This window comes from Ursus americanus, chromosome 16 (assembly GCF_024610735.1).
Source record: "Ursus americanus isolate L20-20 chromosome 16, mUrsAme1.1.p, whole genome shotgun sequence".
Taxonomy (NCBI): Eukaryota; Metazoa; Chordata; class Mammalia; order Carnivora; family Ursidae; genus Ursus; species Ursus americanus.
In genome coordinates, this window is record NC_142142.1 from 24326506 (window position 1) to 24339650 (window position 13145).

A 13145-nucleotide genomic window follows, 5' to 3' on the forward strand; every position below is an offset into this window, starting at 1 on the left:
GTTTGGGAGTGGATTCTTTTGGGTTTTCCATATGAGTATCATGTCATCTGCGAAGGGAGACATTTTGATTTCTTCTTTGCTGATTTGGATACCTTTTATCCCCTTTTGTTGTCTGATTGCTGTTGCAAGGACTTCTAGTACTGGGTAGCGCAGTCTTTGGGCGTCTGCCTTCGGCTCAGGGCGTGATCCTGGCGTTCTGGGATCGAGCCCCACATCGGGCTCCTCCGCTGGGAGCCTGCTTCTTCCTCTCCCACTCCCCTGCTGTGTTCCCTCTCTCGCTGGGTGTCTATCTCTGTCAAATAAAAAAAAAAAAAAAGGACTTCTAGTACTGTGTTGAATAATAGTGGCAAGAATGGGCATCCTTGTCGTGTTCCTGATCTTAAGGGAAAGGCTTCCAGCTTTTCCCCATTGAGAATAATATTTGCTGGAGGCTTTTCATAGATGCCTTTTATGAGATTGAGAAATGTACCCTCTATTCCTACACTCTGAAGGGTTTTAATCAGGAAAGGATGCTGTATTTTGTCAAATGCTTTTTCGGCATCAATTGAGAGGATCATATGGACCTGACTTTTTTCTTGTTGATATGATGTATCACACTGATCGATTTGCGAATGTTGAACCATGCTTGCATCCCAGGTATGAATCCTACTTGGTCATGATGGATAATCCTTTTAATGTACTGTTGGATTCTATTAGCAAGGATCTTGTTGAGGATTTTGGTGTCCATATTCCTTAGGGAAATTGGTCTGTAATTCTCCTTTTTGATGGGGTCTTTGCCTGTGAACCACCTTTTCATCCCTAGAATAAATTTCACTTGATTATGAGGAAAGATATTTAAAAAATATATTGTTAGATTCATTCTGCTAATATTTTGTTGAGGATTTTTACATCTGTGTTCATCAGAGATATTGGCCTATAGTGTTCTCTTTTTTTGTGGTGCTCCTTTTTTAATTGATACTAGTTTTTCTCCTTCAAGAGTTTTCTTAAATTCCAGTTAGTTAACATACAGTGTAATAGCAGCTGCATAATTTAATGATTCAACAATTCCATACAACAGCCTGTGTTCATCACATGTACACTTCTTCATCTCCATTACTGATTTAACCCCTCCTCCCACCCACCTCCCCTCTGGTAAACATCAGTTTGTTTTCTATAGTTATGAGTCTCTTGATTTGCCCCTCTCTCTCTTTTTTTTCCCCTATGCTTGTTTGTTTTGTGTCTTAAGTTCAAAATATGAATGAAATTATATGGTATTTGTCTTTCTCTGGCTGACTTACTTTGCCTAGCATAAAACTCTGCAGTTCTATCTATGATGTCATTGCAAATGGCAATATTTCATTCTTTTTAATAGCTGAGATATTTTCCATTGCATATGTCCCACGTCTTCTTTATACATTCATCAGTCAATGGACACTTGAGCTGTCTTCACAACTGGGCTATTGTAGATGATGCTGCTTTAAACATTAGGGTGCATATATCCCTTTGAATCACTATTTTTGTATTCTTTGAATAAAATTGTCTTAGTGCAAGTGCTGTATCCTAGGGTAGGTCTGTTTTTAACTTTTTGAGGAACTTGCATACTGTTTACCAGAGTGGCTGCACCAGTTTGCATTTTCACCAACAGTTCAGGAAGTTCCCCTTTCTCCACATCCTTGCCTACATATGTTGCTTCTTGTGTTGTTCATTTGAGACATTTTGACAGGTGAGGTGATATCTGATTGTAGTTTTGATTTGTATTTCCCTAGTGATGAGTGATATTGAGCAACTCTTCATGTATCTATTGGCCATCTCTAAGTCTTCTTTGGAAAAATATCTATTCATGTCTTTTTAAAAATTGGTTTATTCAATTGGGGCTGTTTTACAAGTTTTTTAAGAAATATATTTGGGATACTAACCATTCATTTAATATGTCATTTGTAAATACCTTCTCCATTGCATTTTAGGCTTTTTAAATTGTTATTTCACTGTGACAAAGACGTTTATTTAGATGAAGTTCCAATAGTTTATTTTGTTTTTACTGCCCTTGCTTCAGGAGATATAGCTAGAAATATGTTGCTATGGTCTTTATCTCAGAGGTTACAATCTGTGTTCTTCTCTAGGATTATGATGGTTTCCTGTCTCCATTTGGGTCATTCATCCATTTTGAATTTATTTTGTGTATGGTGTAAGAAAGTGGTCCAGTTTCATTCTTTTGCAGGATGCTTTCCAGTTTTCCCAACACCATTTGTGGAAGAGCTAGTCTTTTTCCCATTGGAAAATCCCCCACCCCCTTCACTACAAACCCCTCAGTTTCTCTCATGGTACCTCTCTCTCTCTCTGATTTCCCTCCTTCATTTTGCCCTTCCTTCTCCTAATATCCTCCATGGTATTCCTTATGCTCCACAAATAAGTGAAACCATGTGATAATTGTCTTTCTCTGCTTGATTTATTTCACTTAGCATCATCTCCTCGAGTTCCATCCATGTTGATGCAAATGGTGGCTATTCATCCTTTCTGATGGCTGAGTAATATTCCATATGGACCACATCTTCTTTATTAATTCGTCTGCTGAAGGGCATCTCAGATCCTTCCACAGTTTCCCTATTGTAGACGCTGCTGCTATGAACATTGGGGTGCATGTGCCCTTCTTTTCACTACATCTGTATCTTTGGGGTAAATACCCCGTAGTACAATTGCCGGGACATAGGGTAGCTCTATTTTTAACTTTTTGAGGAACCTCCATACTGTTTTCCAAAGCGGCTGTACCAACTTGCATTCCCAACAACAGTGTAAGAGGGTTCCCCTTTCTCCACATCCTCGCCAACATTTGTTTTTTCCTGCCTTGTCAATTTTTGCCATTCTAATGGTGTAAGTGGTATCTCAATGTGGTTTTGATTTGAATTTCCCTGATGGCTAAAGATGTTGAACATTTTTTCATGTGTCTGTTAGCCATTCATATGTCTTCTTTGGACAAGTGTCTGTTTGTGTCTTCTGCCCATTTTTTGACTTGATTATTTGTTTTTTGGGGGTTGAGTTTGAGAAGTTCTCTATAGATCTTGGATACCAGCCCTTTATCTGTAGTGTCATTTGCAAATCTCTTCTCCCACTCCGTGCATTGCCTCTTGGTTTTGTTGACTGTTTCCTTTGCTGTGCAGAAGCTTTTTGTCTTGATGAAGTCCCATAAGTTTGTGTTCTCTTCTGTTTCCCTTGCCTTTGGAGATGTGTCATGAAAAAAGTTGCTGTGGCTGATGTCAAAGAGGTTACTGCCTATATTCGACTCTATGATTTTGATGGATTCCTGTCTCACATGGAGGTCTTACATCCAGTTACAGTTTATCTTTCTGTATGCTGTGAGATAATGGTCCAGTTTCATTCTTCTGTATATAGCTGTCCAATTTTCCCAACACCATTTATTAAAGAGACTCTCTTCTTTCCATTGGATTTTTTTTCCCTGCTTTGTTGACCATAGAATTGAGGGTCCTTATCTGGGCTCTCTATTCTGTTCCATTGGTCTATGTGTCTGTTTTTGTGCCAGTACCACGGTGATCACAGCTTTGTAATAGAGCTTGAAATTGGGCAATGTGATGCCCCCAGGTTTGTTTTTCTTTTTCAACATTCCCTTGGCTATTTGGGGTCTTTTCTGGTTCCACATGAATTGTAGGATTGTTTGTTCCAGCACTTTGAAAAATGGCATTGATATTTTGATCAGGATGGCATTGAAAGTATAGATTGCTCTGGGCAACATAGATATTTTAACAATGTTTATTCTTCCGATCCATGAGCATGGAATGTTTTTCCACCTTTTTATGTCTTCTTCAAATTCTTTCATAAGTGTTCTGTAGTTTCTAGAGTATAGATCCTTTACCTCTTTGGTTAGGTTTATTCCTAGGTATCTTACGGTTTTTGGTGCTATTGTAAATGGAATCAATTCCTTAGTTTCTCTTTCTACAGTTACATTGTTAGCGTATAGGAAAGCAACTGATCTCTGTGCATTGATTTTGTATCCTGCCACATTGTTGAATTGCTGTATGAGTCTAGAAATTTGGGGGTGGAGTCTTTTGGGTTTTCCACATAAAGTATCATGACATCTGCAAAGAGAGAGAGTTTGACTTCTTCCTTGCCAAGTTGAATGAATACCCTTTGTTTCTTTCTGTTGTCTGATTGCTGAGGTTAGAACTTCCAGCACTATGTTGAACAATAGTGGCGAGAGTGGGCATCCTTGTGATGTTCCTGATCCTAAGGGAAAGTCTTTCAGCTTTTCCCCACTGAGAATGATATTCCCGGTGAGCTTGTCATAGATGGTGGTTATGAAATTGAGGAATGTTCCTTCTAACCCTACACTCTGAAGAGTTTTAATCAGGAAAGGATGTTGTATTTTGTCAAATGCTTTTTCTGCATCAATGGAGAAGACCATATGCTTCTCGTCTCTTCTCTTATTAATGTGTTCCTTCGCACTGATTGATTTGTGAACGTTGAACCATCCTTCCATCCCAGGGATGAACCCTACTTGGTCGTGATGGATAATCCTTTTAATGTAATGTTGGATCCTATTAGTTGGGATCTTTTTGAGAATTTTGGCATCCATATTCATCAGGGATATTGGGATTCTCCTTTTTGGTGGGGTCTTTGCCTGGTTTTGAGATCAAGGTAATGCTGACCTCATAAAATGAGTTTGGAAGTTTTCCTTCTGTTTCTATTTTTTGGAACAGCTTCAGGTGAATGGGTACTATTTCTTTGAATGTTTGGTAGAATTCACCAGGGAATCCATCAGGTCCTGGACTCATGTTTTTTGAGAGGCTTTTGATCCCTGTTTCAATTTCGTTACTGGTTATTGGTCTATTCAGGTTGTCAATTTGTTCCTGTTTCAGTCTTGGTAGTTTATAGGTTTCCAGGAAGGCATCCATTTCTTCCAGGTTGCTTAACTTATTGGCATATAGTTGTCGATAATGATTTCCAATAATTGTTTCTATTTCCTTGGTGTTAGTCATGATCGCTCCCCTTTCATTCATAATTTTATTAATTTGGGACCCTTCTCTTTTCTTTTGGGTAAATCAGGCCAGTGGTTTATCAATCTTATTAATTCCTTTAAAGAACCAGATTCTAGTTTCATTGATCTGCTCTACTGTATTTCTGGTTTCTAATTCATTGATCTCTGTTCTAATCTTAATTATTTCTCTTCTTGTGCATGGCTTAAGCCTTCTTTGTTGTTCCTTCTCCAGTTCTTTAAGGTGTAAAGATAGAGTGCATATTCTGGATTTTTCTGTTTTTGTTTTTTTTGTTGTTGTTGTTTTGTTTTGTTTTTGTTTTTTTTTTTTTTAGTGAGGCTTGGATGGCTATGTATTTCCCCCTTAGGACTGCCTTTGCGGTATCCCAAAGGTTTTGGACGCATGTATTTTCATTCTCATTGGTTTCCATAAATGGTTTACATTCTTCTTTGATTTCCTGGTTGACCCAAGCATTCTTTTTTTTTTTAATTTTTTTTATTATGTTAGTCACCATACAGTACATCCCTGGTTTTTTATGTAAAGTTCGATGATTCATTAGTTGCGTATAACACCCAGTGCGCCATGCAACACATGCCCTCCCTACCACCCATCACCAGCCTATCCCATTCCCCCATCCCCCTCCACTCTGAAGCCCTCAGTTTGTTTCTCAGAGTCCATAGTCTCTCATGCTTCATTCCCCCTTCTGATTTAGCAAGCTGCTCTATACCTTCCAAGTGTTTGAATTTCTTCCAAATTTTTTCTTATGATTGAGTTCCAGTTTCAAAGCAGTATGGTCGGAGAATATACGGGGAATAATCTCATTCTTTTGGTATCGGTTGAGACCTGTTTCATGACCCAGTACATGGTCTATTCTGGAGAAAGTTCCATGTGCGTTCGAGAAGAATGGGTATTCTGTTGTTTTAGGGTAGAATGTTCTGTATATATCTGTGAGGTCCATCTGGTCCACTGTGTCATTCAAACCTCTTGTTTCTTTGTGGATTTTCTGCTTAGATGATCCGTCTGTTCCTGAGAGTGGAGTATTGAGGTCCCCTACTGTTAACGTATTATTATCTGTATGTCTCTTTATTTTGGTTAACAGTTGGCTTATGTAGTTGGCTGCTCCCGTGTTGGGGGCATAGATATTTATAATTGTTAGATCCTCTTGTTGGATAGACCCTTCAAGAATGACATAGTGCCCTTCTGTATCTCTAACTACAGCCTTTAGCTTAAAATGTAATGGTATGAGAATTGCTATGCCAGCTTTCTTTTGAGGTCCATTGGCATGAAAAATGGTTCTCCATCCATTCATTTTCAATCTGGATGTATCTCCAGGTTCAAAGTGAGTCTCATGTAGACAGCATATGGATGGGTCATGTCTTTTTATCCAATCTGCAACCCTGTGGCACTTTATGGGAGCCTTCAGGCTGTTTATGTTGAGAGTGATTATTGAAAGATAGGATTTTAATGTCATCATGTTGACTGTGAAGTCCTTGTTTCCATAGATTGTCTGTCAGTTTCTGTTCTATATCACTCTTGGGGTCTTTCTCCTTTTATAGAACCCCCCTCCAATATTTCTTGCAGGGCTGGCTTGGTGGTCACATGTTTTCTCAGTTTCTGCCGATCTTGAAAGCTCCTTGTCTCTCATCCATTTTGAGTGACAGCCTTGCTGGATAAGGCATTCTTGGCTGCATGTTCTTCTCATTTAGTACCCTGAATATGTCTTGCCAGCCCTTTCTGTCTTGCCAGGTCTCTGTGGACAGATGTGATGTTATTTTGATGTTCCTCCCTCTGTATGTAAGAAATCTCTTCCCCCTCGCCACTTTCAAGATTGTTTCCTTGGATCTAAGATTTGCAAATTGTACTGTTATATGTCGTGACATCAGTCTGTTCCCATTGATCTTGGGAGGGGTCCTCTTTGCCTCTGGACACGAGTGTTTGTTTCCCTCCCCAGTTTAGGGAAGTTCTCAGCTATGATTTGCTCAAATATATCTTCTAGACCTCTCTCTTTCTCCACCCCCTCAGGGATCCCAATAATTCTGATATTGCAATGTTTCATTGAGTCATTAATCTCTCTCGGTTTGATTTCTTGGCTTTTAATTGGTTTTTCCCATGCTGCCTCAGTTTCCTTCCCTTCTATCATCTTATCCTCTAGTTCACTAATTCGTCCTTGTGCCTTGTTTACTCTGGCAGTCAGAGTATCCCGTTTAGACTGCATTTCATTCATAACATTTTTAAGGTCAGCCTGATTAGATCTCATTTCTGGCCTTAGAGATTCTTTATTGTTGTTAATATTTTTCTCAAGCCTAGATATCGACTTCATAATTGTTACTCTGAAGTCTATTTCTGACATCTTGGTTATATCCATAGTCATTAGGTCTGTGGTGGTGGCCCCCCATCTCTGATTCTTTCCTTTCTTCAGGGTTCCTCTTCTGAGCCATTCTGTTGAGGTTGGTTGAGGGAATGTACAGAGTCCAAAGTATTAGCCGCAACTCAAGCAATTGCTCCTGTTTTATAGGGACCTTAGTGTTGTCGGCCTCTTGTTCTCCCAGCCTATCTTCCTTGGGAGGGGCCTGCCACACTGTTACTCAGGCAACCCTGTTTGGGTAGAGTTGCCCTGTTCCTTCTGGGATGCTTGGCTCAGTGAAAACCAGTTTTGTGGCTTTTATTCTCTGGTGGCTTTCCCTGGTGGCTTTCTGTGTCTCTTCTGACAGTCATAGAAGATGTGACTGCATCCAAACCTCTCTGTCAGAGCAGAGAGGTAGCAGTCTGCTCTTCACTGAGCTCTCCAGGCCATACTGTCTCAGTTTTGTCTGTGCTTCTAAAAACCAGTCTCCTGGGTTGTGCTCCACAGCAGCATTCCCAGATATCGGTCCTTGGCCTGGGCCCATCTCTTCCCTTTGTACTTCTCAAATCGCCATTTGCCTCCCGTTTGCATGCACACCACCATAGCTCCACGTTTCAGTCTGGGAAGCTGCCCTAAAGTCCTTTCCCTGTCACTACCAGTCTGTGAGTCTGTGCTCTGTTCCCAGCATAGGAGGCTTTTGCACTCCAGTGTTTTTTCATCTTCCTGGTGCAAGTTTATGGAAGCTCCCTCCCGCTTCTGTTTATCTTCCGATATTTGCCTCAAATCAGGGCTCCCTGCTTCATACCTCGAGACTAACCCCTGGAGGTATTCTGTTTGTAGAGATCCATATAGATCTTCTTACATCCCAGTCTGATTTCATGGGTGTTCAGAATGATTTGTTAGATATCCAGCTTAATTCAGGGGACCGGTAGGGATCCCCTACTCCTCCATCAACTTTTTTTCCTGTTTGTTCCAGTTTTGTGAAAAATGCTGGTGGTATTTTGATGGGGATTGCATTCAATGTGTAGATTGCTTTGGGTAGTATAGTCATTTTAACTGTATTTTTTCTTCCTATCCATGAGCATGGAATGCTTTTCCATTTCTTTGTGTCCTTTTCAATTTCTTTCATCAGTGTTTTTCGTTATAGGTCTTTCACTCTTTGGTTAGGTTTATTTTAGGTATCCTGTGGTTTTTGATGCAATTGAAATGGGATTAATTCATTAATTTCACTTTCTGCTCCTTCTTTATTGGTTTACAAAAATGTAGCAGATTTCTGTGCATTGATTTTGTATCCTGTGACTTTACACTTGTGTTTTATTTCTAGCAATTTTTTCTTGGAGTCTTTCGTCCTTTCTGTATATAGTAATATGTCATCTGTAGATAGTGAGTGAAGGTTTTATTTCTTTCTTGGTGATTTTTCTGGTTTTGGTATTGGGGTAATGGTGACCTGGTAGAATGGATTTGGAAGCTTTCCTTTCTCCTCTATTGTTTTTTTTTTAAAGATATTTTTATTTACTTATTTGACAGAGAGAGAGACAGCCAGCAAGAGAGGGAACACAAGCAGGGGGAGAGGGAGAGGAAGAAGCAGGCTCCCAGCAGAGGAGCCTGATGAGGGGCTCAATCCCAGAAAGCCAGGATCACGCCTTGAGCCAAAAACAGACACTTAACCACTGAGCCACCCAGGTGACCCTCTCCTCTATTTTTTAAATAGTTTGAGAAGAATAGGTATTATCTTTTTAAATGTTTGGTAGAATTCATCTGTGAGGACTCCTGGTCTCGGACTGTTGTTTGTTGGGAGTTTTCTTAGTACTGGTTCAATATCATTGCTAGTAATCTGTCTGTTCAAATTTTCTATTTCTTTCTGATTGAATTTTGGAAAACTATTGTTTCTAGCAATTTATCCATTTCTCCAGGTTGTCCAATATGTTGCCATGTAATTTTTTCATAATATTTTCTTAAAATCCATTGTATTTCTGTGGTGTTGGTTGTTATTTCTCTACTTTCATGTCTCACTTTGAGTTCTCTCTTTTCCTTTTTTGATGAGTCCAGCTAAAGTTCTGACTAAATTTTTTTGAAATGATCCAGCTCTTCATTTTGTTGATCTGATCTATTGTTTTTGTTGTTGTCATTGTTTAGTTTCTATTTAATTTATTTTTTGCTCTACTCTTTATTATTTGCTTCCTTCTACTGGCTTTGGGCTTTGTTCTTCTCTTTCTAGCTCCTTTAGGTGTAAAGTTAGATTGTTTATTTGGGACTCTTGTTTCTTAAGGTAGGCTTATATTGCTACAATCTTCTGTCTTAGAACAACTTTTTCTGCATCTCAAAGATTTTGTACCACTGTGTTTTGTTTGGTAACTTGGTCGACCCACTCACTGTATAGTAGCATGTTATTTTGCTTCCATGTATTTGTGTTCTTTCCAGATTTTCCATTGTGATTGATTCCTAGTTTCGTACTATTGTAGTTGGAAAAAGTGCATGGTGTGATTTCAAACTTTTTAAATTTATTGAGATTTGTTTTGTGGCCTAACATGTGAGCTATTCTGAGGAATGTTCCATGTGCACTTGAAAAGAATAATATTCCAGTGTTTTGGATGGAATGTTCTAAATATATCTGTTAGGTCCATGTGGTCCAATGTGTCATTCAAAGCCACTGTTTCCTTGTTGATTTTCTGTCTGAATGATCTATCCATTGATATAAGTGGGATGTGAAGGTCCCCTATTGTTACTGGGTCACTGTGAATTTCTTTCTTTATGTTTCTTAATGTTTATGTATTTATGATGTCCTATGTTGGGTTCATAAATATTTACAATGATTATATCTCTTGTTAGATTGTTTCTCTTTATCATTATGTGGTGTCTTTCCTTGTCTCTTGCTACAGTTTTTTTTAAAGTCAATTTTGTCCAATATAAGTATTGCTACCCAGACTTTCTTTTCACTTCCATTTGCATGGTTAATATTTTTCCATCCCTTCACTTTCAATCTGCATGTGTTTTAGGTCTGAAGTGAGTCTCTTGTAGGCAACAATTAGGTGGGTTTTGGTTTTTTATCAATTCAGTCACCTTATATCTTTTAATTGGAGCAATTATTTCCACTTAGATTCAAAGAAATTACTGACAGGTATGTACTTATTGCCATGTTGTTATTTGTTTTATGGTTGTTTTTGTAGTTCCTCTGTGCTTCTTTCTTCTCATGCTAAGTGAAGTGAACCTTAACATCATCCATATAAGATAGGCACTGAGTATATACATTTTATAACTGAGGAAACAGAGGCAAGGAGAGGTTATATAAATTATTGAAAGGCATGAAGCTGGAAAGTGGTAAGCCAGCATCCAAAGAAGTCAGTCTGGTTTTGCCTAATAATCCATTCTAAAATTCTGCCAATTTTTTTTTATATCCTGGTCAAAATATTTAACATTCACCTCTTCCCTGTAGTTTTTTAGTGTTTTCATATATCCAGAAGTTTGGCATTACTGTGTTCTGTGATTCTTCAAGAACTTCAACATATGCATATTTTCCCAAGAACTCTAAAAGAGTCTCTCATATTAAGTGTCCATTTACATGTGATTTATTAAGCATTTCTAATTATAAAGTCCTAGATGAAGATTAATGATGCAAAAGAGAGAGGCAGTTCTCATCTCTCCTGTCATTTCTGAACCCAGGCATGGATCTACCACTCTTTGCCCTTCCCTAATTTCCATTTACTTCACAAGACTTTTGCACTTTCATTAGAAGTTCTACTACACTCCTGTTCTGATCTTTGTTACTTTTTCTTAATTCAGTGTCACTTACTTGTCTCTGATCATTAAACAACTATTTATTGTCTTTGTGCACTGGTACTATAGTACTCCTTGAGGGGTCAGAGATAAAAATGGTATAGCCCTTATCCTTTAGGAGCTTACAGTTTAATAATAGAAAAAAATGTCACTTAGAAAACAATGTGATAGCTTGCAGATAGCTTGCTTCTTATTTTACAGAATGAATAGAGGTTTTTCTTGTTCTACTTATAACTCTCAATTCCAAAGCCATCCTAACTTTCAGAGAATGGTTAGCCCTGCTCTCCTCTAAGGTGCATCTTTCCACCACTGAAAATAATATACCACAATGTTGATAAGGGTTAATTCTTTGGATGTGATATTACAGAAGATTTGTACTCTCTTCTTAATTTTATGTACTTCATGTATTATTTTTTACAGTAACTAGAGCCCTTTAAAATGTCTAGAGCTTGCTCTGGACTATCTAATATTCTCTCCTTTGCCCTCAATTTTTGTCAAGAAGCAAAGCTGAGAGAGTTGCCTCTCTTGAGGGTACTTATTTCTGCCCACGGCCAAACTTATGTTGTTCACATTGCCTAGGGATGAAATTTTATCATGCTGAGGATGTCTTCTAGTTTTCTTATAGTTTGTCCTGCTACTTGCTCACATCTTTCCATCAGGCCATTTTATTTTACTAACTCATATTTGTTCATATGTTTTGTGTGAGCATAGTTCATAGCTTTCTTTAGAATAGATTATTATCATAGTATCACTAACACTTAGGCCACAACAGGTATTTTTTCCTTTAATTGACTTTTTTTCCCCTTATTTTCCTTTGAAAATTCTAAATTATGAAGACAATAAATAATGTTTTTAGGGTCAATGAATAGAAATAGCAAAAGAAAATCAATAAAAATATCTAAATTGTATTTTGAAGCTAAACAATGTGACATTGGAAGTCTCAACTAGTTGTTCCCACGCTAAATTAATTCCTTGACCTTTCTTTATGTGTCCTGGGGCTTGAAGTATTGAACCATTATTGGGTCTACCATTATGCAATTTATACTGAGTTGCTAAAAATCTCTGGGTGAGGAAACACCTATCCATCTCCCAGTCTTAATTATTATCTTTTAACATGAGAAAGTAACACGAGATTTCAAAAATGCTAATTATTTATTTTGGCTTGAATGTGTATTTTTTGGGGGGAATCTTCTATGTGCCTTTGTTGTAAAAAAATCAGATAGATTCCCCTAAGATATTCCTTATCTCACACCCTCATATTGGCAGGCTTTTCTGGGAAAATCTTCAAAGAACTTACACCCTTATAAAAGATAATTTCATTTTACTCTTATCATAAACTACTAATTTTACTCAGAAAAATAATCATAAGATGTTAGATTTAAAAAAAGCTTTTGAGATCCTCTTGTCCAATTCCCTGAGGAAATGGAGGCCCAAGAAGTTATCTGTGGAGTCAAAAGTATAACTGATTTTTGAGGCTATCAGATAACAAAAGGCATCCAAAATGGCAAAGAAGTCAAACTCTCTCTGTTTGGAGATGACATGATACTTTATGTAGGAAACTCAAAAGACTCCATCCCCAAATTACTAGAGCTCATACAGCAATTCAGCAACATGGCAGGATAGAAAATGAATGCACAAATCAGTTGCATTTCTATACACTAACAATAAGGCTAAAGAAAGAGAAATAAAGGAATCAATTCCATTTACAATAACACCCAAACCCATAGGATACCTAGGAATAAACCTAACCAAAGAGGTAAAGGATCTATACTCCAGAAACTACAGAACACGTATGAAAGAAATTGAGGAGGACACAAAGAGATGGAAAGCATTCCATGCTCATGGATTGTAAGAATAAACATTGTTAAAATATCTATGTTGCCCAGAGCAATCTATACTTTCAATGCCATCCCTATCAAAATACCATTGACAGTTTTCAAAGTGCTGAAACAAAGAATCCTAAGATTTGTATGGAACAAAAAGACTGTGAAGAGTCAGAGGAATGTTGAAAAAGAAAACCACAGTTGGTGTCATCACAATTCTGGGCTTCAAACTATATAACA